The sequence below is a fragment of the Pseudophryne corroboree genome, chromosome 9 (assembly GCF_028390025.1).
Source record: "Pseudophryne corroboree isolate aPseCor3 chromosome 9, aPseCor3.hap2, whole genome shotgun sequence".
In the NCBI taxonomy this organism is placed as follows: Eukaryota; Metazoa; Chordata; class Amphibia; order Anura; family Myobatrachidae; genus Pseudophryne; species Pseudophryne corroboree.
In genome coordinates this window covers 329,275,986-329,302,980 of record NC_086452.1, presented here as the reverse complement: position 1 = coordinate 329,302,980, position 26,995 = coordinate 329,275,986, and the positions used below count along the sequence as shown (strand labels likewise).

The 26,995-nt window shown below is 43.4% G+C and overlaps 1 protein-coding gene across 2 annotated transcripts in view; it reads right to left on the bottom strand.

Annotated features, from left to right (window-relative positions):
* The window catches only part of KCNJ4 (potassium inwardly rectifying channel subfamily J member 4), a 189,760-nt gene extending 163,541 nt beyond the window's left edge, over positions 1–26,219 (bottom strand). For both annotated transcript variants that reach the window (XM_063940540.1, XM_063940541.1), the window contains exon 1: positions 25,613–26,219. The gene's annotated coding sequence lies outside the window, so the exon portion shown is untranslated. The remainder of the gene's footprint in view (positions 1–25,612) is intronic.
* Between the last annotated feature and the right edge of the window lie 776 nt (positions 26,220–26,995).

The following is a 26,995-nucleotide window of genomic DNA, read 5'->3' as shown; positions in this document are numbered from 1 at the left end:
GTATAGAACAACACACGATTTGTCTAGGAGACAAGGCAGTCAGTGTGGATTGCGGTAGATGATCAGGGATCATTTACATTGATAAAAGTATATATTGTGTTACGGTGGATCTTTGCATTGCGTACACGTGTCGCTAACAAAGACTAGCGTACGCAATCCAAAGGCAGACGCACGCAGCGTTCACTACGCAACGTAGCGTCCGGTTACGCCCACGTAGCTCAAGTCACGAAAAGCGATAATTAGCGCAAAGGCGATAAGTAACGCACAGCGGTAGATAACGCGACGCGGTAAATAACGCAAATCTATTTTTGGAAAAATCTGAAATTTAGTTTAACAGATCCTACTCCTAATTGGTAACACTGTTGGACTGAAGACAATTTCTGCGCAGAAATAGATATAGAAACAAAGTGTACATGTGTTGAGTGAGTGTGGTTTTGTATACATAAGTTTATACAACTTTAAGGTGGAACCAAAAGGAAAGCCGGGTACTCGTCAAGGGACATACGTGTAAGTGACATATACGGTGGCTAGGGAGGCATCCCTGGTTAAATAATATTTGAGCATTAGAGTATAGCGGACCATAAGGTAACAAGACCAGGAGACCATAAGGTAACAAGACCAGGAGGTCATAAGGTAACAAGACCAGGAGGTCGTAAGGTAAAAGGTCCGCTATAAAAGTCCAGTGGCACAACGCCTGGGGTGTTGGTGCAGAACCCATATAGGCCATACAAGCTCTTGCTGAAGGAATCGCGGCCGGAAACATCGATTCCATTGATCTTTCAGTACATAACAAGTAGTGCTTGTGTACTGAACGATTGGACCGCACGTAATTGTGTGCAGTAGTTAGTAATCTGACCTAATACCATTAGAGTAAAGTGGTCACAAACGCTATTTGTACATTCTGACGTGATTTGTGTAATTTTTTATTTTTGGAAGGGAAGTTCGCTGGTCACTCAGGAACTATCTAACAACCCCAACTTTACTGGAAAGAGTAAGTGTCCTGCGGGTAACCCTCATATGTTCCAGTAAACTGAAGGTTCCATAGGGGCCCTGTATCGAGTACGCCAGCACCACGTCGGTGTGATCAGGTCGTATTGGTCGAGGTGGGCGAGTGAGTGGGGTACTCGGTAAACCGCCACCGCCGGCCTACTGTGGAGTAATTTGGTTGTCTGAAAAGGCTTGCTGAAAACCTTGATACAGAGATCCAAGGAGGACTAAGCAACACCTGCAGACTATGGGGGCCAGTTGCTCAGGTAGGGGGCGATCAACCCTGGTTCAGGTTGATTCTGTGAACCGACCAGTTGGGTCGGCACGATATGTAATGTGTGAAAAATATGGAAGTCACACCGAATCTTTATGTGATGAATGGGAGAGAATGACTGTACAAGACAGGGACAAATTCCCAAGAATAGGTAGCTTTAGTCCAGAAGTGTTACAAAATTTAAGGAGGAGGATATGTCTCGTAAAATCAGCAAAGAGACGAATTCAGCATCATGATTATTTACAGTTATGGCACCAGGAAGGTGAGATACAGAGAGGTTTGGCTCTGGCGGCAGGATCTGGGGCAGTCAGGAAGCTGATAGCCACAGCTCCTCCTCCACCATACATTGCAGGAGAGAAGTTGATTACGGAGAGAAACGCACTGGGTTATAAAACAAAAACTCTTAGTAACCTTGTAAATGTTAATGATGTTAACCAAATAACTCATGCAAGTATTAACCCGTGCAAGATGTACCCTGTTTTGAACCTTCCTCAGGAGTGTGATCAAGAAGACGATTCAGCAACAATTTCAGCTCTCTCTCTTGCAGCCACCATAGCAGAGACCACAGTAGGCACAGCGACACCCACGAGATTAGTGAAAGCCCCTAGCGGAGGGATAGGTGAGGTCGTGTCAACGGGTAAGTACGGCACCATGCACTACACTGAAACAATTGTACCACAACAAGCTGTAGAATCTACACAGGAAGAGGCTGTTAGAATTGCTCCTGTAAGGGTAATAGCAGTTCCCAATGGAAAAACAGATGTGTCTGGAGCCACTCCCATAAGGAACATTGCCATGTACACTCCATTTTCCAGGATGGAATTAAGAACAATAGTGTCCGAATTTCCTGACCCCAGAAAGGATTTAGTTGCTAGCCAAAAATACATCAGGGATCTAGGTAACACTGTAGAACCCAACAACAAGGATTGGCAGATACTGCTAAGAGCTTGTTTACCTTCCAATGTTGACGCAACTCAATTTTTAGCTGACTGTGCATTGGATAAAGATGTACCGCTTACAGACGTGTACAACAAGGATAATGTAAAAAGGATAAATTTACAGCTAAAGGAGTATTTCCCAGCCGTTGTTAAATGGAACAAGATATTTTCCATTAAGCAAAAGGAGTCCGAAACGGCAACAGAATATTTTCACCGGGCACTATTAGAAATGGCAAAGTACACTGGTATAGAAGACATTAAGACCAACCCAAACCATCGAGAAGTAGCAGTATCTGTACTGATGGATGGTTTGAAAGAAACATTAAAAGCTAGGGTACAGACCACGCAACCATGCTGGCGAGGTCTGTCAGTGTCCACATTGAGAGAGGCTGCTATTGATCACGACAGAAATATCACTAGGCACAGGGAGTCGCAAAGTGATAAGTTGATGTCAGTAAGTATACAGGCGCTGACCACAAAGCAGCCTGCGTATGTACCACCGAATCCTGTGGGTAAGGCAAGTGTAATAACATGTTTTTCTTGTAACAGACCGGGACACTTTGCACGAGAATGTAGAACAAAGAATGTACAAAGATCTTTTCAACCCCCTAGACAACAACACAACACACGACATTGGGAGCAGGGTCCACAGAGGCGGAGTTTTGAGCCACATACAGGGGAAACAAAAAGATATCCCCCAAACAGAGATTGGCATGCCTCTGGTAGTTCCCAGCTAACCCCCGCACAAGTAGTCGCTGCCAGCGGGATTCAGGGAGGTCAGCATACCCAATAGGGGTGTGGCCATACCTGTAATCTGCACCCAGTTAAGTTGATTGCCAGCCTTGGAAGTGAACCAGAGATTGCAATCAATGTAGCTGGTAAAACTTTAAACTTTCTTGTAGACACAGGGGCGGCCAAGTCAGTGATAAATTCGACAGTGGGCATGAGAACCACTGGTAGGACAATTCCAGCCATGGGAGTAACAGGAGTAGTCCAGCACTACCCTGTTAGCAAACCAGCCGAGATTACAATAGGGCCTTTGCATACCAAGCATTCCTTTTGCTGGCTGCATCGGCACCAACTAATCTCCTGGGAAGAGACTTACTATGTAAAATGGGTTGCGTCATTTATTGTACTCCTGAAGGTGTATTCTTGGACATCCCTGAGAATCACGCTCAGGAAGTACGAGACATGTTAGACTCCCCATCAAAATTAATGTCACATTCCACTATGACAAATAGGAACCCATCCCAAGTAGAAGAGATGACATCTCAGATACCAGAGTCACTTTGGACAAAAGATGGACAGGACACTGGATTAATGGCAAACGTAGCTCCAGTAGTTGTACAAGTAAAAGATGGTAGGATAGCTCCAAAAATCCCACAGTATCCTCTGAAGCCAGAGGTGGAGTTAGGAGTTTTCCCAGTAATAGAGCGCTTGCTACAACAGGGCATTCTAGTAAGAACGTCCAGCACAGCAAATAGTCCCATCTTCCCTGTTAAAAAGAGTGGGGGGAGGGGTTACAGGCTAGTGCAGGATCTAAGGGGGATTAACAAAATAGTTGAGAGTCAGTTCCCCGTAGTGCCTAATCCAGCTGTCATCCTAATGCAAATTCCTCCCACTGCCAAATTTTTCACTGTTATTGACCTCTGCTCCGCATTCTTTTCGGTACCTCTGCACCCTGACAGCCAATATTTGTTTGCATTCACATACAGAGGAGTCCAATACACGTGGACTCGGTTACCCCAAGGTTTCATAGATAGTCCAAGTATATTTTCTCAGGCTTTGCATGATTGTTTACAGTCTTTCCAACCGGAGAGTGGATCAGTGTTGATACAGTACGTGGATGATCTACTACTGTGTTCTGATTCATTGGAAGCTTCCCTGAAGGATACGAAACAGCTCCTGTTTCATCTTTCAGACACAGGTCACAAGGTTTCCAAAGACAAGTTGCAATTATGCCAAGCTAAGGTAAAATATTTGGGACACTGTCTAACACAAGGACTGAGACACCTGACCGCTGATAGAATCCAAGCCATTAGAGACATGACACTGCCACAAACCCAGCAACAGATCAGGACGTTTCTAGGAATGTGTGGGTATTGCCGTAATTGGATCCCAGGGTTTTCCATATTGGCGCTACCTTTGCAGGAAATGGTCTCTTCAAACAAACCTGATCGGATTTCGCATACAGACGAATCCGAAACAGCATTTGAGAGACTCAAGCAATGCCTAACGCAGGCACCAGCACTAGGTATGCCAGACTATGGGAAACCCTTTGAACTATACGGAACAGAAAGTGCTGGGTGCGCAGCAGGTGTACTAACACAAAAACACGGTGATGCCAGCAGGCCAGTTGCATATTACAGCGCTCAGCTAGATACGGTAGCGCGATCCCTCCCCACATGCTTGCGTAGCGTTGCGGCGATAGCATTGCTAGTGACAAAAAGCGAAGATGTCGTGCTAGGCCACAACCTCACAATCCATACACCGCATGCGGTATCTGCCTTATTGAATTCTGCCCAAACCAGACACGTCTCATCAGCAAGGTTTACGAGATGGGAATTGGCATTAATGGCCCCAGTAAACATCACCATAAGGAGATGCAGCGCATTAAACCCTGCAACATTTCTCCCAGGTGTGCCTGGTCAGGCACAAAGGGTGGGAGGTGAGAGTGATGGGGAAGGAGGATTTAATGCAAAGGAAGATACACATGATTGTATGGAATATTTGACCCAAAATTTTACCGCAAGGCCTGACATCAGTGACAATCCACTGGAAGATGCAGAACTCACGTTCTACACGGACGGTAGTTGTCACAGACAGTCAGACTCGGGAGACTTGTGTACTGGATACGCAGTCGTAGATGACCAAGACACCATAGAAGCGGAACCGCTAGGCCCACCTCACTCAGCCCAGGTTGCTGAACTGGTCGCCCTAACCAGAGCATGTGAATTGGCTAAGGGTAAGTCAGCCAATATCTACACCGATTCTAGATACGCCTTCGGGGTAGTACATGATTTCGGAGCCCTATGGCGGCTCAGAAATTTCATGACGGCGGCTGGTACACCGATAGCGCATGCAGCTCACATAAAAAGGCTTCTAACAGCGATACAGGAACCCGACAGAGTGGCTGTTATCAAATGTAAAGCACATACATATAGTCAGGACCCAGTGTCACTTGGTAACAGCCGAGCAGACGAAGCCGCAAAGCTTGCAGCTGCTACCCCCATACAGACAGACACCACACAACTGATGGTATTTAATACCATCAACACACAGAAGTTGTGTGAGATGCAGAATTTGTGTTCCACACAGGAAAGAGCAGTCTGGAAGGCAAAGGGATATGGCCAGGAGTCCTCAGGGCTCTGGACGGATGGACATGGTAAACCAGTGGCCCCCAGGGCATACCTTCCATGTCTGGCTGAAGCAGCTCACGGGCTGACTCATCTAGGCAAGGAGGGGATGTGCAAATTGGTAAGAGCATACTGGTGCGCCCCAGGATTCTCCTCTCATGCGGGTAAAAGAGCAATGTCATGCCTTACCTGTCTGAGAAAGAATATTGGAAAAGCAATACCTACAGAACCATCCCATATCCCACCTGCCGGCGGCCCTTTCCAGGTAATACAAATTGACTTCATTCAATTACCCCCATGTCGAAATTTGAAATATGTACTTGTCTGTATAGATGTTTTCTCGAATTGGGTCGAAGCATTTCCAGCAGCTACAAATACTGCCATGTTTACAGCTAAGAAAATTGTGCAGGAATTTGTATGTAGATATGGTATCCCTAGAATCATTGAAAGTGATAGGGGTACCCATTTTACAGGTGATGTCTTTCAAGGAATGTGTAAGTTGATGGGAATTGATAGTAAGCTGCACACTCCGTACCGTCCACAGGCGAGTGCGAAGGTCGAAAGAGTGAACAGCACTATTAAAAATAAATTGAGTAAAGTAATGACAGAGACAGGATTGACGTGGCCAGAAGCTTTACCCATTGTTTTGTATAGCATCAGAACCACTCCCAGGTCCCCCCTTAATCTGTCTCCTTTTGAAATCTTGTTTGGTCGACAACCGCATGTCATGATTAACCCTCAGGATGATTTGAAAAGTAACAATGAAGTAACTGTAAAGTACTTGATTAACATGAGTAAACAGTTGAGGAATCAAAATGATAATCTGAAGTTGGTGATTCCTGATTTACCAGATAGTAATTGTCATGACATTGAACCTGGGAATTATGTAATGATACGAAATTTTCTACGCTCAGGTTGTCTTATTGATAGATGGGAAGGACCATACCAGGTCTTATTGACTAGCACCACAGCATTGAAGGTTGCTGAGAGAGAGACTTGGGTCCATTCATCCCACTGCAAAAAGGTTGCTGATCCAGAGAAGTCCCGTGATAAGGAACAGACGGTAGAGGTTGTATCACTAGAGTGTCTGTTCCAGGAGGACTGAGGCGGCACCTGAGCCTTGAAGACCGGAAGCAGTTGTCGACTCCCTTCTCCCTTTTATTGTTTTTCTCCACTTCCCAGCCCCTCTCCCTTAAAAATTTCTTTTTCCCCCTTCTCATTCTTCTCTATTTCCTCCTCAAAGATGGACTTGCCCCAAGAGACTGTGATCCGGATTTTGATGTTAACCATGATGTTGACCAGAGCAGTCTGTTCCGGCGAGAGTACCATAGAGGTCGAGAGAGGTTCTGGAATGGGTTCCGATTATGATGATGGAGGCGTAGTTTTCCAAGATCAACCAAACCAACAAGCAAAGGCGAGTATTAGAAAACGATCCGATAGAAGAAATTGTGATGGATTGTTAGCTGAAGAAAATTGTATCTGTAGGCTCTGTGATAATCTGGTTGAAGATGGATGCATAAAGAAATGCCAATCTAGTTTTAATATCCATATGGACCGGCATCCATTGAGTGACTATCACTCCTTAGTGGGTAACGTGTTAAACCAAACAGATTGTTGGGTATGCTCTCAAGTACCTCAGGGTCACAGCAAATCAGGGCTAGTACCATTTCCTTTAACGTTAGGGGAGGTACTTGAGCTAAGTGGTGGGAGACCGGTGGATCGGAGGTTTAACATCTCCAGCCCTCCTAGTTTGAAGCTCCACCAATACCATGTGGATAGGTCCCTCTTATGTTTCAACATCTCCAATCCCAGAAAACCGGGAAATTGGGAAGTGTCGTGGAGCAACCTTACCATGACCTTTTCACACAGAGCAGATAGAATGCCTACAGATACAGAGCTCGTACGCCATATAGCCAGTAGAGGAAAATCTTTTCGGTATCGATATACCTTAGGAAATAGGATTACTAGAGTTGGAGAGGTATCACCAGGATACTGTGCACATATCGTACAAACTGATACGTGCATTAAGCAGCTGGAAGAATTAGGGTCAGGAGATTTCACCTGGAAGGTTTGTAACATGGTCATGTCCTTCTCCATCCCTTATGTTCTCCCCGATGACGCATATTTCATATGCGGGAGAAAGGCGTACAAGTGGCTTGCCCCAAACTCTGAAGGATTGTGTTATATTGGAAAAGTATTGCCTGAAGTGATGACTGTTACACATGACAAAATGAAGGACATACACCGTGGTGCCCAAGCTCCTTATACTCACACTCATTACGAGCACCGAGTTAAAAGACAACTGTCAGAAAGGTTAGAGCATCCGGCCTCTGATCTTATCCATGAATCCACCGGGATTCAGGTTCTGGTAGCGTTAGATTTCACTCGCACCGCTCGAGGTGTGATGAATTATAGATACATTTCCGCACTCGCCAATTTGTTAGATAATATCACTGAAATGTATGATGACACGTTTAGATACACTGGAAGAGAACTTCAAGCTTACAAAACAGAACTAGTTCAGCATAGGATGGTTCTTAATTATCTTACAGCAGTAACAGGCGGATATTGTGTTACATTGGCAACACAGTACGGCATAAAGTGTTGCACGTATATCACAAATAGCACCGAGGACCCGGTAGAGGTCATAGACCAAAAGATGGACGATATTCTCCAATTGAAGTGGGAATTTCGTCGAAAACACAATCTCACCCTTGCTGCTGTAGGTAATGAGCTGACTGGTTGGGTGTCATGGTTGAACCCGCGAAATTGGTTCTCCGGTTTGGGAGACTGGGCTCAAGGAGTCATAATGGATGTTGGAAAGTTTCTACTATGTATCTTGGGTGTCGTTATATCGATTGGATTGATATTTAGATGCGGGCAGGCTTTAATGAGGTGCAAACAAAGTACAAGAGTGATGAGCTTGAGGAGCGAGGAAACTGTAATTAACCTGGATTTGATTTATGACCCAATGATAGAAACCAGAATGTGATGAAAATGCGATTATACGGTCCGTTTCTTTCACCTGTTTTTCTGCTTTTCTCCAAGATACAAAGACCCCCTTGGACGAGGAAGTTGACGAGACGCTATACAGACAACAGACAAGCACCAAAGAAGAAGATTTGACAACTTTAAATATGGACACTTGATGAACTTTGCCATGGATCCCCAGTTTCCCTAGTATTTTTAAACTCACGCTAGCCCAACATTTTTGTAAATCTGATGGCACTGACAAAGCTTGTTGCTCATGCCTAAGGAGCAAAACAGCGCAAAGAAGACGACTCTCAACAGATACCGAACACAACTTCAACAACAGATGTACATTTCCCTGACATAGAATATCATTGCATTTTTCGTAAGTGTTCTTTATCTTCATCTCTACAACCCTCAGGTAACGACACACATAGACGATAGGGAATACAGGCACTGATATTAGCAACCACATACCTCCCCCATTCATGTATCATCAACTAAAATGTGCATCCCCATTTTGTTACAACCACAGCCGAAATGAGCTCGGTAGAGTTTGACAGCCCATCCACAGACCTGTACCACAGGATAAGAAGGAATTCAAATGTATACTTCGCAATACCTCGAAGCTAGATTTACCACACGTACGGCACGATGATACATGACCCTCCAAACATGGACTCATACACACATGCTTCTACTTTCTCACTAGGTCATACCCTCTTCACACCTACTCCACTCTTCTCCCCTACCCAACCATGGAAATCAATTAACCCCTGACTTACATTTTTCTCCTTAAATATTTTAGAAGGTGGCAGTTATTATTGACTGCCAAAGGGTGGACTGTCAAAGTCAGAAAAATGTCTCTATGCACGTTGCCATATTTGCACCGCACACTGGTCCGCGCTGCGCATGCGTACGCTCTCCCGTGAAGGCGCATACCCGCGATAGCGTGCACTCGCAGGCGCGGTATGCGTATTTACGGTAGAGTTTATGTAGTCGTAGCGTGCGACTCATTCGTTACAAATGTTCACAATTAATGTAGTTTGTAGATCATGGTCACCTTGATAGATTCTGAAAGTTTGGTTAATATAGAATGTCCCTGAGCTGAGGAATCCCTCTTTGCATTGTACGAAGGGTCTAACAGGAATCATACAGCAGTGTTTGGTACCCATCGGAAGAGTATTTAATTAGTAATATTCCGGTGTTGGTTTGGAGCGTATTAATCGCTCGTGCGAATAGTTATGGACATAAGAAGTTTATGTCCATTTCTATTATTTACACATACTCAGGTATGCGGCGGGAAACCCAGTTTCCTACCCACCTGAGCTGTTGGAAATCGTCACAGCCCACCTGTATGAATCACCCTATGACCTTTTGTTATGATGCAGGGCCGAATTCCTTCGGCCAATGGACAATGGGATTGTAGGACCAGGAGATTGCATTGTGTGTGGGGCATAAATAGGCAGGCCGACCACATCCAGCTCTCACTCTCTCATCAACGGTTATCTGCTGATAGCCGGGAGCTGGATATCGAGGCGCAGGCGATCATACCCTTTGTGCGTAAGTTTCTCTCCATAATCATTGTCTTTCTGTGAGCCAATTTCTCTCATCTCTCTCTCTCTCTCTCTCTCCCTGTTCTGTTCTCTCATATCTCCCCTAGACTAGGCTAGTATTGTATTGTATTAGATAGTATTGTATTGTATTGCATTTAGGTCAGTGTAGTATTGTCCTTTTGTATTTATTGTTTAGTTCTGTGGTTAGGAAGTCTCTGTTATATTGTAGTGTATCATTTGTACTGTTATCCCCTTTTACAAATATATTAGATATAATACAGTTAATAGGCTTTGGAACCTAAACCAGTATCTGTGTATTTTCTATAGTGTTAAGTGTTCACTTGAGCGTCGGTGACGCTCAAGCAGCTTTGTAGTTAGTCAGGTTACACAAGGTTGCACTTACACCCTGTATTCACATTAAGTTATTCTGTGTATTTCATTGGTATAAGGTTTAAACATTAAGGTATAGCGTTGTGAGCATCTGCGCCGCTGGTGACCTCCTCGTGGTCTCGAGCGTATGCTACGCCATAGCGAGTCATTACTCTAGTCATAGCCAATAACGTGTCCTGTGATCACTGGGCCGTGAGCGAACGTGACGCTTGAGCGTCTCGCCTACGGCTGAGCGATCGTTACGCAACTAGCGTACCATTACGGTACTTCTTAAGCAAACAGCGTACAGTGTTCTTAGACTTCATAAAGGGTTGTTTATACGACAAAGGAATTTTACATTGTCACGTATTACGTGTAACTGGCGTTATACTGGCGTATTACATTTAACCAGCACTATACTGGCGTATTACGTGTAACCGGCACTATACTGGCGTATTACATGTAACCCGGCACTATACTCGTGTATTACTTGTAACCGGCACTATACTGGCATATTACGTGTAACTGGCACTATACTGGCATATTACGTGTAACCAGCGCTATACTGGCGTATTACATGTAACTGGCACTATACTGGCGTATTACGTGTAACCGGCACTATACTGGCATATTACGTGTAACTGGCACTATACTGGCATATTACGTGTAACCAGCACTATACTGGCTTATTACATGTAACTGGCACTATACTGGCGTATTACGTGTAACCGGCACTATTCTGGCGTATTACATGTAACCCGGCACTATACTCGTGTATTACTTGTAACCGGCACTATACTGGCATATTACGTGCAATCGGCACTATACTGGCGTATTACGTGTAACTGGCACTATACTTGTGTATTACTTGTAACCGGCACTATACTGGCGTATTACATGTAACTGGCACTATACTGGCGTATTACGTGTAACTGGCACTAAACTGGCGTATTACATGTAACCCGGCACTATACTTGTGTATTACTTGTAACCGGTACTATACTGGCGTATTACATGTAACTGGCACTATACTGGCGTATAACGTGTAACTGGCACTATACTGGCGTATTACGTGTGACTGGCGTTATACTGGCGTATTATGTGTAACCAGCACTATACTGGCTTATTACGTGTAACCGGCACTATACTGGCGTATTACATGTAACCCGGCACTATACTCGTGTATTACTTGTAACCGGCACTATACTGGCATATTACGTGTAACTGGCACTATACTGGCATATTACGTGTAACCAGCACTATACTGGCGTATTACATGTAACCGGCACTATACTGGCGTATTACGTGTAACCGGCACTATACTGGCGTATTACGTGTAACCGGCACTATTCTGGCGTATTACGTGTAACTGGCACTATACTGGAGTATTACGTGTAACTGGCACTACACTGGCATATTACGTGTAACTGGCACTATACTGGCATATTACGTGTAACTAGCACTATACTGGCGTATTACGTGTAACTAGCACTATACTGGCGTATTACGTGTAATTGGCACTATACTGGCGTATTACGTGCAACCGGCACTATACTGGCGTATTACGTGTAACTGGCACTATACTGGAGTATTACGTGTAACTGGCACTACACTGGCGTATTACGTGTAACTGGCACTGTACTGGCGTATTACGTGTAACTGGCACTATACGGGCGTATTACGTGCAATCGGCACTATACTGGCGTATTACGTGTAACTGGCACTGTACTGGCGTATTACGTGTAACTGGCACTATACTGGCGTATTACGTGTAACTGGCACTATACTGGCGTATTACGTGCAACCGGCACTATACTGGCGTATTACGTGTAACTGGCATTATACTGGCGTATTACGTGTAACCAGCACTATACTGGCGTATTACGTGTAACCGGCACTATACTGGCGTATTACATGTAACCCGGCACTATACTCGTGTATTACTTGTAACCGGCACTATACTGGCATATTACGTGTAACTGGCACTATACTGGCATATTACGTGTAACCGGCACTATACTGGCGTATTACATGTAACTGGCACTATACTGGCGTATTACGTGTAACCGGCACTATACTGGCGTATTACGTGTAACCGGCACTATTCTGGCATATTACGTGTAACCGGCACTATACTGGCGTATTACATGTAACTGGCATTATACTGGCGTATTACGTGTAACCGGCACTATACTGGCGTATTACGTTTAACCGGCACTATACTGGCGTATTACATGCAACCCGGCACTATACTCGTGTATTACTTGTAACCGGCACTATACTGGCATATTACGTGTAACCGGCACTATACTGGCATATTACGTGTAACCAGCACTATACTGGCGTATTACATGTAACTGGCACTATACTGGCATATTACATGCAACCGGCACTATACTGGCGTATTACGTGCAACCGGCACTATACTGGCGTATTACGTGTAACCGGCACTATACTGGCGTATTACGTGTAACCGGCACTATTCTGGCATATTACGTGTAACTGGCACTATTCTGGCGTATTACATGTAACCCGGCACTATACTCGTGTATTACTTGTAACCGGCACTATACTGGCATATTACGTGCAATCGGCACTGTACTGGCGTATTACGTGTAACTGGCACTATACTGGCGTATTACATGTAACCCGGCACTATACTTGTGTATTACTTCGTGTAACTGGCACTATACTGGCGTATTACCTGTAACTGGCACTATACTGGCGTATTACATGCAACCGGCACTATACTGGCGTATTACGTGTAACCGGCACTATACTGGCGTATTACATGTAACCCGGCACTATACTCGTGTATTACTTGTAACCGGCACTATACTGGCATATTACGTGTAACTGGCACTATACTGGCATATTACGTGTAACCAGCACTATACTGGCGTATTACATGTAACTGGCACTATACTGGCGTATTACGTGTAACCGGCACTATACTGGCGTATTACGTGCAACCGGCACTATACTGGCGTATTACATGTAACCGGCACTATACTGGCGTATTACATGTAACCGGCACTATTCTGGCATATTACGTGTAACTGGCACTATTCTGGCGTATTACATGTATCCCGGCACTATACTCGTGTATTACTTGTAACCGGCACTATACTGGCATATTACGTGCAATCGGCACTGTACTGGCGTATTACGTGTAACTGGCACTATACTGGCGTATTACATGTAAACCGGCACTATACTTGTGTATTACTTCGTGTAACTGGCACTATACTGGCGTATTACGTGTAACTGGCACTATACTGGCGTATTACGTGCAACCGGCACTATACTGGAATATTACGTGTGACTGGCACTATACTGGCATATTACGTGTAACCAGCACTATACTGGCGTATTACATGTAACTGGCACTATACTGGCGTATTACGTGTAACCGGCACTATACTGGCATATTACATGTAACTGGCACTATACTGGCGTATTACGTGTAACCGGCACTATTCTGGCGTATTACATGTAACCCGGCACTATACTCGTGTATTACTTGTAACCGGCACTATACTGGCATATTACGTGCAATCGGCACTATACTGGCGTATTACGTGTAACTGGCACTATACTTGTGTATTACTTGTAACCGGCACTATACTGGCGTATTACATGTAACTGGCACTATACTGGCGTATTACGTGTAACTGGCACTAAACTGGCGTATTACATGTAACCCGGCACTATACTTGTGTATTACTTGTAACCGGTACTATACTGGCGTATTACATGTAACTGGCACTATACTGGCGTATAACGTGTAACTGGCACTATACTGGCGTATTACGTGTGACTGGCGTTATACTGGCGTATTATGTGTAACCAGCACTATACTGGCTTATTACGTGTAACCGGCACTATACTGGCGTATTACATGTAACCCGGCACTATACTCGTGTATTACTTGTAACCGGCACTATACTGGCATATTACGTGTAACTGGCACTATACTGGCATATTACGTGTAACCAGCACTATACTGGCGTATTACATGTAACCGGCACTATACTGGCGTATTACGTGTAACCGGCACTATACTGGCGTATTACGTGTAACCGGCACTATTCTGGCGTATTACATGTACCCCGGCACTATACTCGTGTATTACTTGTAACCGGCACTATACTGGCATATTACGTGTAACTGGCACTATACTGGCATATTACGTGTAACTAGCACTATACTGGCGTATTACGTGTAACTAGCACTATACTGGCGTATTACGTGTAATTGGCACTATACTGGCGTATTACGTGCAACCGGCACTATACTGGCGTATTACGTGTAACTGGCACTATACTGGAGTATTACGTGTAACTGGCACTACACTGGCGTATTACGTGTAACTGGCACTGTACTGGCGTATTACGTGTAACTGGCACTATACGGGCGTATTACGTGCAATCGGCACTATACTGGCGTATTACGTGTAACTGGCACTGTACTGGCGTATTACGTGTAACTGGCACTATACTGGCGTATTACGTGTAACTGGCACTATACTGGCGTATTACGTGCAACCGGCACTATACTGGCGTATTACGTGTAACTGGCATTATACTGGCGTATTACGTGTAACCAGCACTATACTGGCGTATTACGTGTAACCGGCACTATACTGGCGTATTACATGTAACCCGGCACTATACTCGTGTATTACTTGTAACCGGCACTATACTGGCATATTACGTGTAACTGGCACTATACTGGCATATTACGTGTAACCGGCACTATACTGGCGTATTACATGTAACTGGCACTATACTGGCGTATTACGTGTAACCGGCACTATACTGGCGTATTACGTGTAACCGGCACTATTCTGGCATATTACGTGTAACCGGCACTATACTGGCGTATTACATGTAACTGGCATTATACTGGCGTATTACGTGTAACCGGCACTATACTGGCGTATTACGTTTAACCGGCACTATACTGGCGTATTACATGCAACCCGGCACTATACTCGTGTATTACTTGTAACCGGCACTATACTGGCATATTACGTGTAACCGGCACTATACTGGCATATTACGTGTAACCAGCACTATACTGGCGTATTACATGTAACTGGCACTATACTGGCATATTACATGCAACCGGCACTATACTGGCGTATTACGTGCAACCGGCACTATACTGGCGTATTACGTGTAACCGGCACTATACTGGCGTATTACGTGTAACCGGCACTATTCTGGCATATTACGTGTAACTGGCACTATTCTGGCGTATTACATGTAACCCGGCACTATACTCGTGTATTACTTGTAACCGGCACTATACTGGCATATTACGTGCAATCGGCACTGTACTGGCGTATTACGTGTAACTGGCACTATACTGGCGTATTACATGTAACCCGGCACTATACTTGTGTATTACTTCGTGTAACTGGCACTATACTGGCGTATTACCTGTAACTGGCACTATACTGGCGTATTACATGCAACCGGCACTATACTGGCGTATTACGTGTAACCGGCACTATACTGGCGTATTACATGTAACCCGGCACTATACTCGTGTATTACTTGTAACCGGCACTATACTGGCATATTACGTGTAACTGGCACTATACTGGCATATTACGTGTAACCAGCACTATACTGGCGTATTACATGTAACTGGCACTATACTGGCGTATTACGTGTAACCGGCACTATACTGGCGTATTACGTGCAACCGGCACTATACTGGCGTATTACATGTAACCGGCACTATACTGGCGTATTACATGTAACCGGCACTATTCTGGCATATTACGTGTAACTGGCACTATTCTGGCGTATTACATGTATCCCGGCACTATACTCGTGTATTACTTGTAACCGGCACTATACTGGCATATTACGTGCAATCGGCACTGTACTGGCGTATTACGTGTAACTGGCACTATACTGGCGTATTACATGTAAACCGGCACTATACTTGTGTATTACTTCGTGTAACTGGCACTATACTGGCGTATTACGTGTAACTGGCACTATACTGGCGTATTACGTGCAACCGGCACTATACTGGAATATTACGTGTGACTGGCACTATACTGGCATATTACGTGTAACCAGCACTATACTGGCGTATTACATGTAACTGGCACTATACTGGCGTATTACGTGTAACCGGCACTATACTGGCATATTACGTGTAACTGTCACTATACTGGCATATTACATGTAACCAGCACTATACTGGCGTATTACATGTAACTGGCACTATACTGGCGTATTACGTGTAACCGGCACTATTCTGGCGTATTACATGTAACCCGGCACTATACTCATGTATTACTTGTAACCGGCACTATACTGGCATATTACGTGCAATCGGCACTATACTGGCGTATTACGTGTAACTGGCACTATACTGGCGTATTACATGTAACTGGCACTATACTTGTGTTATACTTGTAACCGGCACTATACTGGCATATTACGTGCAATCGGCACTATACTGGCGTATTACGTGTAACTGGCACTATACTGGCGTATTACATGTAACTGGCACTATACTTGTGTTATACTTGTAACCGGCACTATACTGGCGTATTACATGTAACTGGCACTATACTGGCGTATTACGTGTAACTGGCACTATACTGGCGTATTACGTGTAACTGGCACTATACTGGCGTATTACGTGTAACTGGCACTGTGCTGGCGTATTACGTGTAACTGGCACTATACTGGCGTATTACGTGTAACTGGCACTATACTGGCGTATTACGTGTAACTGGCACTATACTGGCGTATTACGTGCAACCGGCACTATACTGGCGTATTACGTGTAACTGGCGTTATACTGGCGTATTACATTTAACCAGCACTATACTGGCGTATTACGTGTAACCGGCACTATACTGGCGTATTACATGTAACCCGGCACTATACTCGTGTATTACTTGTAACCGGCACTATACTGGCATATTACGTGTAACTGGCACTATACTGGCATATTACGTGTAACCAGCACTATACTGGCGTATTACATGTAACTGGCACTATACTGGCGTATTACGTGTAACCGGCACTATACTGGCATATTACGTGTAACTGGCACTATACTGGCATATTACGTGTAACCAGCACTATACTGGCTTATTACATGTAACTGGCACTATACTGGCGTATTACGTGTAACCGGCACTATTCTGGCGTATTACATGTAACCCGGCACTATACTCGTGTATTACTTGTAACCGGCACTATACTGGCATATTACGTGCAATCGGCACTATACTGGCGTATTACGTGTAACTGGCACTATACTTGTGTATTACTTGTAACCGGCACTATACTGGCGTATTACATGTAACTGGCACTATACTGGCGTATTACGTGTAACTGGCACTAAACTGGCGTATTACATGTAACCCGGCACTATACTTGTGTATTACTTGTAACCGGCACTATACTGGCGTATTACATGTAACTGGCACTATACTGGCGTATAACGTGTAACTGGCACTATACTGGCGTATTACGTGTGACTGGCGTTATACTGGCGTATTATGTGTAACCAGCACTATACTGGCTTATTACGTGTAACCGGCACTATACTGGCGTATTACATGTAACCCGGCACTATACTCGTGTATTACTTGTAACCGGCACTATACTGGCATATTACGTGTAACTGGCACTATACTGGCATATTACGTGTAACCAGCACTATACTGGCGTATTACATTTAACCGGCACTATACTGGCGTATTACGTGTAACCGGCACTATACTGGCGTATTACGTGTAACCGGCACTATTCTGGCGTATTACATGTAACCCGGCACTATACTCGTGTATTACTTGTAACCGGCACTATACTGGCATATTACGTGTAACTGGCACTATACTGGCATATTACGTGTAACTAGCACTATACTGGCGTATTACGTGTAACTAGCACTATACTGGCGTATTACGTGTAATTGGCACTATACTGGCGTATTACGTGCAACCGGCACTATACTGGCGTATTACGTGTAACTGGCACTATACTGGCGTATTACGTGTAACTGGCACTATACTGGCGTATTACGTGCAACCGGCACTATACTGGCGTATTACGTGTAACTGGCATTATACTGGCGTATTACGTGTAACCAGCACTATACTGGCGTATTACGTGTAACCGGCACTATACTGGCGTATTACATGTAACCCGGCACTATACTCGTGTATTACTTGTAACCGGCACTATACTGGCATATTACGTGTAACTGGCACTATACTGGCATATTACGTGTAACCAGCACTATACTGGCGTATTACATGTAACTGGCACTATACTGGCGTATTACGTGTAACCGGCACTATACTGGCGTATTACGTGTAACCGGCACTATTCTGGCATATTACGTGTAACCGGCACTATACTGGCGTATTACATGTAACTGGCATTATACTGGCGTATTACGTGTAACCGGCACTATACTGGCGTATTACGTTTAACCGGCACTATACTGGCGTATTACATGCAACCCGGCACTATACTCGTGTATTACTTGTAACCGGCACTATACTGGCATATTACGTGTAACCGGCACTATACTGGCATATTACGTGTAACCAGCACTATACTGGCGTATTACATGTAACTGGCACTATACTTGTGTTATACTTGTAACCGGCACTATACTGGCATATTACGTGCAATCGGCACTATACTGGCGTATTACGTGTAACTGGCACTATACTGGCGTATTACATGTAACTGGCACTATACTTGTGTTATACTTGTAACCGGCACTATACTGGCGTATTACATGTAACTGGCACTATACTGGCGTATTACGTGTAACTGGCACTATACTGGCGTATTACGTGTAACTGGCACTATACTGGCGTATTACGTGTAACTGGCACTGTGCTGGCGTATTACGTGTAACTGGCACTATACTGGCGTATTACGTGTAACTGGCACTATACTGGCGTATTACGTGCAACCGGCACTATACTGGCGTATTACGTGTAACTGGCGTTATACTGGCGTATTACATTTAACCAGCACTATACTGGCGTATTACGTGTAACCGGCACTATACTGGCGTATTACATGTAACCCGGCACTATACTCGTGTATTACTTGTAACCGGCACTATACTGGCATATTACGTGTAACTGGCACTATACTGGCATATTACGTGTAACCAGCACTATACTGGCGTATTACATGTAACTGGCACTATACTGGCGTATTACGTGTAACCGGCACTATACTGGCATATTACGTGTAACTGGCACTATACTGGCATATTACGTGTAACCAGCACTATACTGGCTTATTACATGTAACTGGCACTATACTGGCGTATTACGTGTAACCGGCACTATTCTGGCGTATTACATGTAACCCGGCACTATACTCGTGTATTACTTGTAACCGGCACTATACTGGCATATTACGTGCAATCGGCACTATACTGGCGTATTACGTGTAACTGGCACTATACTTGTGTATTACTTGTAACCGGCACTATACTGGCGTATTACATGTAACTGGCACTATACTGGCGTATTACGTGTAACTGGCACTAAACTGGCGTATTACATGTAACCCGGCACTATACTTGTGTATTACTTGTAACCGGCACTATACTGGCGTATTACATGTAACTGGCACTATACTGGCGTATAACGTGTAACTGGCACTATACTGGCGTATTACGTGTGACTGGCGTTATACTGGCGTATTATGTGTAACCAGCACTATACTGGCTTATTACGTGTAACCGGCACTATACTGGCGTATTACATGTAACCCGGCACTATACTCGTGTATTACTTGTAACCGGCACTATACTGGCATATTACGTGTAACTGGCACTATACTGGCATATTACGTGTAACCAGCACTATACTGGCGTATTACATTTAACCGGCACTATACTGGCGTATTACGTGTAACCGGCACTATACTGGCGTATTACGTGTAACCGGCACTATTCTGGCGTATTACATGTAACCCGGCACTATACTCGTGTATTACTTGTAACCGGCACTATACTGGCATATTACGTGTAACTGGCACTATACTGGCATATTACGTGTAACTAGCACTATACTGGCGTATTACGTGTAACTAGCACTATACTGGCGTATTACGTGTAATTGGCACTATACTGGCGTATTACGTGCAACCGGCACTATACTGGCGTATTACGTGTAACTGGCACTATACTGGCGTATTACGTGTAACTGGCACTATACTGGCGTATTACGTGCAACCGGCACTATACTGGCGTATTACGTGTAACTGGCATTATACTGGCGTATTACGTGTAACCAGCACTATACTGGCGTATTACGTGTAACCGGCACTATACTGGCGTATTACATGTAACCCGGCACTATACTCGTGTATTACTTGTAACCGGCACTATACTGGCATATTACGTGTAACTGGCACTATACTGGCATATTACGTGTAACCAGCACTATACTGGCGTATTACATGTAACTGGCACTATACTGGCGTATTACGTGTAACCGGCACTATACTGGCGTATTACGTGTAACCGGCACTATTCTGGCATATTACGTGTAACCGGCACTATACTGGCGTATTACATGTAACTGGCATTATACTGGCGTATTACGTGTAACCGGCACTATACTGGCGTATTACGTTTAACCGGCACTATACTGGCGTATTACATGCAACCCGGCACTATACTCGTGTATTACTTGTAACCGGCACTATACTGGCATATTACGTGTAACCGGCACTATACTGGCATATTACGTGTAACCAGCACTATACTGGCGTATTACATGTAACTGGCACTATACTGGCATATTACATGCAACCGGCACTATACTGGCGTATTACGTGCAACCGGCACTATACTGGCGTATTACGTGTAACCGGCACTATACTGGCGTATTACGTGTAACCGGCACTATTCTGGCATATTACGTGTAACTGGCACTATTCTGGCGTATTACATGTAACCCGGCACTATACTCGTGTATTACTTGTAACCGGCACTATACTGGCATATTACGTGCAATCGGCACTGTACTGGCGTATTACGTGTAACTGGCACTATACTGGCGTATTACATGTAACCCGGCACTATACTTGTGTATTACTTCGTGTAACTGGCACTATACTGGCGTATTACCTGTAACTGGCACTATACTGGCGTATTACATGCAACCGGCACTATACTGGCGTATTACGTGTAACCGGCACTATACTGGCGTATTACATGTAACCCGGCACTATACTCGTGTATTACTTGTAACCGGCACTATACTGGCATATTACGTGTAACTGGCACTATACTGGCATATTACGTGTAACCAGCACTATACTGGCGTATTACATGTAACTGGCACTATACTGGCGTATTACGTGTAACCGGCACTATACTGGCGTATTACGTGCAACCGGCACTATACTGGCGTATTACATGTAACCGGCACTATACTGGCGTATTACATGTAACCGGCACTATTCTGGCATATTACGTGTAACTGGCACTATTCTGGCGTATTACATGTATCCCGGCACTATACTCGTGTATTACTTGTAACCGGCACTATACTGGCATATTACGTGCAATCGGCACTGTACTGGCGTATTACGTGTAACTGGCACTATACTGGCGTATTACATGTAACCCGGCACTATACTTGTGTATTACTTCGTGTAACTGGCACTATACTGGCGTATTACGTGTAACTGGCACTATACTGGCGTATTACGTGCAACCGGCACTATACTGGCATATTACGTGTGACTGGCACTATACTGGCATATTACGTGTAACCAGCACTATACTGGCGTATTACATGTAACTGGCACTATACTGGCGTATTACGTGTAACCGGCACTATACTGGCATATTACGTGTAACTGTCACTATACTGGCATATTACGTGTAACCAGCACTATACTGGCGTATTACATGTAACTGGCACTATACTGGCGTATTACGTGTAACCGGCACTATTCTGGCGTATTACATGTAACCCGGCACTATACTCATGTATTACTTGTAACCGGCACTATACTGGCATATTACGTGCAATCGGCACTATACTGGCGTATTACGTGTAACTGGCACTATACTGGCGTATTACATGTAACTGGCACTATACTTGTGTTATACTTGTAACCGGCACTATACTGGCGTATTACATGTAACTGGCACTATACTGGCGTATTACGTGTAACTGGCACTATACTGGCGTATTACGTGTAACTGGCACTATACTGGCGTATTACGTGTAACTGGCACTGTGCTGGCGTATTACGTGTAACTGGCACTATACTGGCGTATTACGTGTAACTGGCACTATACTGGCGTATTACGTGTAACTGGCACTATACTGGCGTATTACGTGCAACCGGCACTATACTTGCGTATTACGTGTAACTGGCGTTATACTGGCGTATTACGTGTAACCGGCACTATACTGGCGTATTACGTGTAACCGGCACTATACTGGCGTATTACATGTAACCCGGCACTATACTCGTGTATTACTTGTAACCGGCACTATACTGGCAATTTGCTGGGGCATTACGTGTTACTGGCATTATACTTAGGCATTACATGTAAAGCTGCCAATTGTGCGTGTAGGAGGGTGATTATACAATTTATACATTTGTAATTTGATAACTTAATATATAGTTGTGAAGTTATGCCCACTTCCTATGGAAACAGACAGCAAGCTGTTGTGAAACATTGTGATTTACTGACTGATTAGCTGCACAGGTGCTGAATATTGAATCTGTTAACGATATTGTGGGTCGTGCACTGGGACCCTACTTCCATTGCATAACTCTTTCCTTCAGGGGTAGAGGATCCCCCTGTCATTCCCAAGCTGCAGACTAACAGTCTACACCTCTACTCATAAGGAGCGCAGTCTGTCATCTTACTATAGTTGCAGAAACAAATGCCATCTAGAGATGGTGAATGTTCCCGCAGTCAATAACCAAAATATTGTATTTTCGGAGCTTGATTAATTAAAGGGGGTCATTCCGAGTTGATCGCTCGCTAGCAGTATTTAGCAGCCGTGCAAACGCTATGCCGCCTCCCACTGGGAGTGTATTTTAGCTTAGCAGAAGTGCGAACGAAAGGAGTGCAGAGCGGCTACAAAAAAAAAAAGTGCAATTTCAGAGTAGCTCCAGAACTACTCAGCGCTTGCGATCACTTCAGACTGTTCAGTTCCGGATTTGACGTCACAAACACGCCCTGCGTTCTCCCAGCCATGCCTGCGTTTTTCCAAACACTCCCTGAAAACGGTCAGTTGACACCCAGAAACGCCCACTTCATGTCAATCATTCTGCGGCGGACATTGCGAAAGAAAAGCCTTGCTAGATCTTGTGTAAAACTACATCGGCTGTTGTGAAAGTACATTGCACGTGCGCATTGCATCGCATACACATGCGCAGAAGTGCCGCTTTTTCACTTAATCGCTGCGCTGCAAATATTTTTATCTAGCAATCAACTCGGAATGACCCCCAAGGTCCTCATACTATGCGTTACCTTTTAATGAATGGTACTGAAACTTCATTTATACAAAAGTAGGTGAAAATTTTCTCCTGGTTTTGTATAAATAAATTTATAATGAATAGACCACAATATAACAAATGGTCTATCTGCCTCAGCATCAAAGACAGTGGACAAAGAAGTGTCTCCCTGAAGTGGTAGGAGATTATATACAGTAGTAAAGGAATTGTAAGCTGTATTGATAGAGCTAAATATAGCCTGAATATAATATAAGGTCAGCGCTCAAACAGGGTGTTGGGGTTTTACAGTAGACAAGAAAGGGTAAGTTAAGTGGCTCTTAACAACGTCAGATGCTGTGTTTCTATGGAAATATATTAGAAATTATTTTCAAATATGGCTGCTAGACAAAGTGCTTGACTTAATGTTTATCTTAAATACAACCAGCATTTTGTCCAAGATACTACAATGGTAATGGGCATATTATATGTTGTAATTGGGTTTTTGATCTTTTTTCAAAGCTCATGAATACTTTAGTACTGTTCTGAAGGTAGGAAATTGTGTCTTTAAGAAAACTCTCTTATAATTTGCAAATGGCAGAGAACTTTAGTAATGCATCTCTCTCTCTCTCTCTCTCTCTCTCTCTCTCTCTCTCTCTCTATATATATATATATATATATATATATATATATATATAAATAGTGAGAGGAGAAAGAGAGGAGAAGAGATAAAAAAAGGGCAGGGATTTAGATGGAGGAGAGAGCTAAAAGAGAGGGGATGGATTGCTGATTATTAATATTAAATAGCTATAAATAACTGTTGGATAATAAACACAACACTAACTGTATAAAAGTATATACACTTGGCTATCTTAGTACACGCTGGGACAGTCGAGATCTCACATATGAAACATGTCATAGTTGGCAGATGATAAATACGGAAAATCAAAATAATTGTCATAACTTCACAAAGTTAAGAAATTCAGACACAGATGATATACATTAATAGGTTTCTCATTGTTAGATTTGGTATAATATTAATAATATAAATTTGTTCTTTTTAACTACAACAATATTAAGTCCAAAAATAACTATTTCACATTGATGTAATTATTACCTTTCTGTCCAATTATTACACAATATTGCACAATGTGAAAGTATCGCTGCAGATCTTTTATTTATATACACACACACACACACACACACACACACACACACACACACACACACACACACACACATTAAAACTATATATGCATGTATTTTATCTGCTTTAACATAGCTGTTGCATCATTTTCTTATTTATTTTAACTAAAGGTGAAAATGCTATCTTCATATCTTAATATTGCCCTTGTGTACATAATATTTATCCAGAAGTAGATATTTATACTGATATTGTTATGTATGGTTTTATGGCTATATAAATCTGTGCAACAATTATACCTATATAAATAAAGTGTGCAACAATTTATCAAACTAGCACTATTGCGATACAAGTTAACTGTAATTCCTATGTACAAGTCCCAATATTAGAGAGTTCAATTTTAAATGGAAACACTTCTCATGTAATCTATTTACTACTATTATACAGTTTAATATGATGAAAAATAACATGAAAGCAAGATAGTGGCAGCATCAGCAAAATGGCATAAGAAGGATGAGTTCTTACCTGGGCGGATGCTGAAGGTGCTGCACATAGAGAGATATCACCTTCCTCAGGCTCTGACTTTCTGTCCCGGAATGCTAACTTTACAGCCTGTGTAGTCTACAGCAGTGCTCCTTATCCCCCCATGTGCCACACATTTCATTTTAGTGCCTGGATAAATGTCTAGTTTGCTATGTGTTGTGCATGGTTTATATTACTGACAAATAACATGTTGTCCTCTATATTATCACTCAGCCTCTAGTTTTCAGCATTTGTATCCCTTTAATTGCTGTCCACATAAATTTCCCCATTCTCTAGGTAGCCCACTATTCTTTCAGCAGTTCATTATTTTTAATTCCCTACATCTGATAATTGTCCTGCTTCTTTCATTTGTAAATCTGTGGTATTTCGTTATTGCTGAGTATCTTTTACTTTTTAGCTAGCGAAGAATCTTTTTGCATCTCTTGAAACGCTTCAATGCCACTTTCCTATCCCTCAGTTGTTCTGTTTCTCCCAGTATCTCTCCCACTCTGCTGCTTCCTCGTTGCTTCTCCTCTCCCTTCTCTTTCTCTTGCTGTTCGTTTGAGCAGTTAGTGGTTGTGCACAGGAATCTGACAGCACTGGGCTGGATGATCTCTTCTCTACATGTGATCACAGCTTGTATTCACACTGCAGCCTGGTGGAAGAAAGAGGGGCTCTGGACTCATAGAGGGTCAGAAATTGTCAGACAGATTTGCTTCTGTCATAATTTGGTCTTTACTGAACTGTGTGACCTGTCCTGGGGTAGCTGGAATTAGCTCACAGTTCAGGTTTCCATTATTACCTTATATCACCTCAAACAGGTTAATATATGATGTCCTCATCTTTTACTATTATTATTATTATTATTATTATTATTATTATTATTATTATTATTATATCCATTCATTTTATTCTGCTTAACTGTAATTTTAATATATGTCATTATGCCAATGTTGTCTGTATACCATGCGATTTGGTCATTAACTGTGTCCATGCACTCCTTATTCTGCACAAACTCTTTCCCTGTATGTCATATCTATATTCCTCTGGACACCGCTGCAAAATCTATGGTGCCTTATAGATAAACTTGAAAAAATTATGAAATTATTGATAATTTGTTCTTACAAAACTGTAGTGCATATTAGAATATCATTCTTGGATTAGAGCCACCTAAATGCTCATTCAACCTGAAAACTGATCATTTAGTTTTGGGTAAAAATAAATAAATATTGTAATTGGAAAAGGTGACCAAAGGTTAATTATGTCATCAGCCTGTAAGCACCAACTCAGCTCTCCTTGTTCCTGCTGTTCCCACAGGCCGCTGTCTGCAGGAGAGAAGGGAGCAATGGTTTCCTATGTTAGGACAGTGGGGGATTCAGCTGAGCC